Consider the following 6,000-nt stretch of genomic DNA (forward strand, 5'->3'; position numbering starts at 1 on the left):
ACCCGAGCGGCTATGAGGTTAATGACTGAGAGAGGTTGAGGACCTAATGGTGAGGATATATATATATATATATATATATATATATATATATATATATATATATTATGGATCGGGCTGCACGCCGCAGCGATATATATATTGGATCAAGTTGTGCACCGCAGCGATATAACGCTTGGGTTGTAGGAGCCATTCGGAGTCTGTACACCCCCAGTGAGCGTAGTCGACTATAAACTATGGATCGGGCTGCACGCCGCAGTGGTTACTATGATTATACTATTATGAGATATTGTTGAGCCTGAGTGCTAAGAGTGAGTACTGAGTGACGAGAGCTGAGTCACGAGTGAATGAGAGGCTGCTCGAGAGGTCATATTCTGAGTGATACCTTGCCCGAGGGGCCCACTTATGATATTTTTACTGATTTCACTCTTCTTTTAAAATAATCCTCTGTTGAAAAATTGCTAAGTAAATGATTTCAAGTATTCCAATTGAAACTAAAGATTTTATGACGAGACTGGTTTTTAAACTGTGGAGTTTGATCTGTTATTCTGGTTTTTACTCCTTTATGTGATTTTAACTGCTCGTCACTGCTTTCAGACCTTATTTACTTTAGTTACTTACTGAGTTGGCATACTCACGTTAATTCCTACACCTTGTGTGCAGATCTAGGTGCCCGAGCGGTAGAGTGAGGGTCCTTAGCATTATTAGAGTTTGCTGGAGACTGCAAGGTAGCTGCATGGCGTCCACACTCCTGCTTTCCTCCTTCCTATCTTGTTCTTTTCTGAATTTTAGATTTATGATGTATTAGACAGTGGGTTGTATATTTAGAGGCTCTAGACTCATGACACTAGATGTTTGGGTTGTGTTGGTTTATTGTTTTATTAATTTCCGCACATTTTTAGTTGTTTTATGAAAAATTGAGATTTAAACCATGTTAGAAAATGGTTTTTATAAAAGAAAAGGGTTGTGATTAATGTTGGGTTGGCTTGTCTAGTAATGTGATAGGCGCCATCATGACCGGGTATTTAGGGTCGTGACAAGTTGGTATCAGAGCCTAGGTTACATAGGTCTCGCGAGTCATGAGCCGGTTTAGTAGAGTCTCGCAGATCGATACGCATATGTCTGTACTTATCCTCGGGAGGTTGTAGAACCTTTAGGAAAAACTTCATATTCTTGAAAGTCTTGTCGTGCGAATTTGTTGATCCTAGTACTAAACTTCTGTTATCCCATTCTCTCACAGATGGTGAGGAGATGTGCTACCAGGTAGGATGGACGACCACCAGTACCACCAACTGGGGCCACTAGAGGCCGAGGACGCGGTCGAGGCCGTGGTAGGGGCAGAGCAACTAGGGCAGCACCTGCAGATCCACTAGCTGCCCTAGTTCAGGATCAAGTCCCAGTGTTGTACGCTACAACAACACCAGCTTAGGCACTAGTTGTGCCTATTGTGATTCCAGGCCTTTAGGAGGCTTTAGCTTAGATTTTATCAATGTATACCGGTTTGGCTCAGGCGGTCTTAGTTACTACGGCCGCAGCTACTTCTGAGGCCGGGGGAGGAACCCAGACTCCCGCTGCTTGCACACCTGAGCAGGTTGTGCAGGGACTTCAGACACTGGGGGCACCTACAGCCCAGCCGGTTGCACCAGCTTAGGAGTATATGGTACCAGTTATGCCGGACGACGAGCAGCGTTGACTCGAGAGGTTTGGTAGACTCCAGCCTCCAAGTTTCAGTTGTGCAAAGGGCGAGGATGCCCACAGTTTCTTGGATAAGTGCCAGAAGATGCTTCGTACAATGGGTATTCTAGAGACCAGTAGTGTAGCATTTACTACCTTTCAGTTTTTTAGGGCTTACTTTACTTGGTGGGAGGCTTATGAGAGGCGTAGGCCTATTGGTGCAGCGCTCCTTACCTGGTAGCAGTTCTCTATTCTCTTTCTGGAGACGTATGTGCCACAGTCTCGCCGAGAGGAGCTGAACAAGCAGTTCGAGCAGTTGCGTCAGGGAGAGATGACTATGACACAGTATGAGATTTGGTTCTCTGAGTTAGCTCGTCATGCGGTCTGGTTGGTTCCTACAGATCGAGAGAGGATTAGGAGGTTCGTTGATGGCCTCACATATCAGCTTCGGATTATCATGACTAGGGAGTGGGAGTCAGGTGCTACTTTCGAGGAGGTTGTTGACATTGCCCGTGAGATTGAGTCGGTTCATCGCCAGGAGTGAGAGGAGAGGGAGGCCAAGAGGCCTCGGGGATCTGGTAGCTTTGGCAGTGATCCTTCAAGGGGTCAGTTTTAGCACGGCAAAGGTCGTCCATTCAGGCAGGCTCAGTCAGCTCGCCTAGGTTATCGTGGGGCATCATCGGGTCATGGTTCTCACAGTTCTCATCAGGGCCATTTATCACTCAGTGCCCTTCCAGCCCAGAGTTCGTCTCGTGCTCCATCAGTTCAGGGTTCTTCCATGACAGGTCCTTCTACTGGTCATTCCAGTACCAGGGGTTCCCTTCAGTCCCCATCTCTAGCACCGAGGAATTGTTATGAGTATGGAGGGTTTGGGCATATGATGAGGCAGTGTCCTCGTCTTCTTGAGGGTCCGTCTCAGTAGATGGGTCAGCCCTCGACTTCAGCTCCAGTCCCTTCACTACCCACCCAGGCAGCTAGGGGTGGGGGTCAATCACCTAGGGGTCTCCTTAGAGGGGAAGGTCGATCAGGTGGTGGTCAGGCTCATTTCTATGCCCTCCTAGGTAGACCAGATGTTGCTGCTTCAGATGCCGTAATTTCAGGTATTATTTCAGTCTACCACAGAGAAGCCTCTGTATTATTTGATCCTAGTTCCACCTTTTCTTATGTGTCATCATACTTTGCCCGTTATTTGGATACGCCTCGTGAGTCTCTTATTTCACATGTTCATGTATCTACTCCGGTGGGCGATACTGTTGTTGTAGACCGTATGTACCGGTCTTGTGTGGTGACTATTGGGGGTCTGGAGACCCGAGTGGATCTCTTATTATTATGTATGGTGGATTTCGATGTTATTTTGGGGTGGATTGGCTATCTCCATATCGTGATATTCAAGACTGTCATGCTAAGACAGTGACATTGGCTATACTAGGTGTGTCATGGATCAAGTGGCGAGGTTTGACTGATTTTGTCCCTAGTAGAGTGATTTCATTTCTGAAGGCCCGGCTTATGGTTGGGAAGGGTTGTCTTTCGTATCTAGCTTTTGTGAGGGAAGTCGGTGCAGAGACTACTAGTATTGATTCTGTTCCAGTTGTGAGGAATTTTCCTGATGTATTTCCTGTAGACCTGCCGGGCATTCCACCGAACAGGGATATTGATTTTGGTATTGACCTAGTGCCAGGCACTCAGCCCATCTCTATTCCACCGTATCACATGGCACCAGCGGAGTTGAAGGAGTTAAAGCAGCAGCTTCAGGAACTCCTTGATAAGGGGTTCATTTGACCTAGTGTGTCGCCTTGGGGTGCGCCGGTTCTATTTGTGAAGAAGAAGGATGGCACTATGAGGATGTGCATTGATTATAGGCAATTGAACAAAGTAACAGTCAAGAACAAGTATCCTTTGCCTGGCATTGATGATTTATTCGACCAGCTTCAGTGAGCGAGAGTGTTCTCCAAGATTGATCTCCGTTCAGGTTATCACCAGTTGAAGATCAGGGACTCGGATATTCTTAAGACAGCTTTCAGGGCCCCATATGGTCATTATGAGTTCTTGGTGATGTCTTTTGGGCTGACCAATGCCCCAGTAGCGTTCATGCATCTAACGAACAACGTGTTCCGGCCTTATCTTGACTCGTTTGTCATAGTCTTCATTGATGATATTCTGGTGTATTCGCATAGTCAGGAGGAGCACGCGGGGCATTTGAGAGTTGTGTTGCAGATATTGAGGGAGGAGAAGCTTTATGAAAAATTCTCCAAGTGTGAGTTTTGGCTCAGTTCAGTGGCTTTCTTGGGGCACATAGTGTCCAGCGAGGGTATTCAGGTTGATCCGAAGAAGATAGAGGCAGTTCAGAATTGGCCCAGACCGTCCTCAGCCATAGAGATTCGCAGTTTTCTTAGTTTGGCGGGCTATTATCGCCGGTTTGTTCAGGGATTCTCATCTATCGCATCGCCTATAACCAAGTTGACTCGAAAGGGTGCTTCATTTGTATGGTTGGATGAGTGTGAGGAGAGCTTTTAGAAGCTCAAGACAGCATTGACCACAGCTCCAGTATTAGTTTTTCCATCAACTTTAGGTTCATATACCGTGTATTGTGATGCTTCGAGAGTTGGTATTGGGTGTGTATTGATGCAAGAGGGTAGAGTTATTGTTTATGCTTATCGTTAATTGAAGCCCCATGAGAAGTACTACCCCGTTCATAATTTGGAGTTGGCTGCCATTGTTCACGCGTTGAAGATCTGGAGGCATTACTTGTATGGTGTGTCTTGTGAGGTGTTTACTGATCATTGTAGCCTGCAGCACTTGTTCAAGCAAGAGGATCTCAATTTGAGGTAGCGGAGGTGGTTGGAGTTTCTAAAGGATTATGATATTACTATTTTGTACCATCCAGGAAAGGCCAATGTGGTGGCCGATGCTTTGAGCCAGAAGGCGGTGAGTATGGGGAGTTTGGCATACATTCCAGTTGGGGAGAGACCTCTTGCAGTTGATGGTCAGGCCTTGGCTAATCGATTTGTGAGGTTAGATATTTTGGATCCCAGTCGGGTATTGGCTTGTGTGGTTTCTTGATCTTCCTTATATGATCGCATCAGAGAGCGCCAGTATGATGATCCGCACTTGCTTGTCCTTAAGGACAGAGTTCAGCATGATGATGTCAGAGATTTGACTATTGGTGATGATGGAGTGTTGAGGATGTAGGGCCGTATTTATGTGCCCAATGTAGATGGGCTTTGGGAGTTGATTTTGGAAGAGACCTATAGCTCGTGGTATTACATTCATCTAGGTGCCACGAAGATGTATTAGGATCTGAGACAACATTATTGGTGGAGGAGATTGAAGAAAGACATTTTGGGATTTGTGGCTCGGTGTCTCAATTGTCAGCAGGTGAAATATGAGCATTAGAGGTCGGGCGGCCTGCTTCAGCGGATGGATATTCCAGAGTGGAAGTGGGAGCGGATCACCATGTACTTTGTAGTTGGGCTCCCACGGACTTTGAAGAAGTTCGATGCAATTTGGGTGATTGTGGATCGGCTGACCAAGTCCGCGCACTTCATTCCTGTGTGTACTACCTATTCTTCAGAGCGGTTGGTAGAGATCTATATCTGGGAGATTGTTCATTTGCATGGTGTCCTAGTTTCTATCATTTTAGATAGGGGCACTCAGTTTACTTCGCAGTTTTGGAGGTCTGTGCAGTGAGAGTTAGGTAATCAGGTTGAGTTGAGCACAACTTTTCACCCTTAGACGGACAAGCAGTCCGACCATACTATTTAGATATTGGAGGACATGTTGCGCGCTTGTGTCATTGATTTCGGAGGGTCATAGGATCATTTTCTACCACTTGCAGAGTTTGCTTATAACAACAGCTACCAGTCTAGTATTCAAATGGCCCCATATAAGGCTTTGTATGGGAGGGAAATGTAGATCTCCAGTTGGTTTGAGCCGGGTGAGGCTAGGCTATTGGGTAAAAACTTGGTGCATGATGCTTTAGACAAGGTGAAGGTGATTCAGGAGAGGCTTCGTACCGTACAGTCGAGATAGAAGAGTTATGCTGACTGGAAGGTACGGGATGTGTCCTACATGGTTGGCGAGAAGATTCTGTTGAAGGTTTCACCCATGAATGGTGTTTTGAGATTTGGGAAGAGAGGGAAATTGAGTCCTCAGTTCATTGGGCCTTTTGAGGTGCTTCGGAGGACTGGGGAGGTAGATTATGAGCTTGTTTTGCCACCCAGCTTGTCGAGTGTGCATCCGGTATTTCATGTTTCTATGCTCTAAAAGTATATTAGGGATCCGTCTCATGTTTTGGATTTCAGCACGGTTCAGTTGGATGGTGATTTGACT

Source organism: Nicotiana sylvestris, chromosome 8, assembly GCF_000393655.2.
Source record: "Nicotiana sylvestris chromosome 8, ASM39365v2, whole genome shotgun sequence".
Lineage (NCBI taxonomy): Eukaryota > Viridiplantae > Streptophyta > Magnoliopsida > Solanales > Solanaceae > Nicotiana > Nicotiana sylvestris.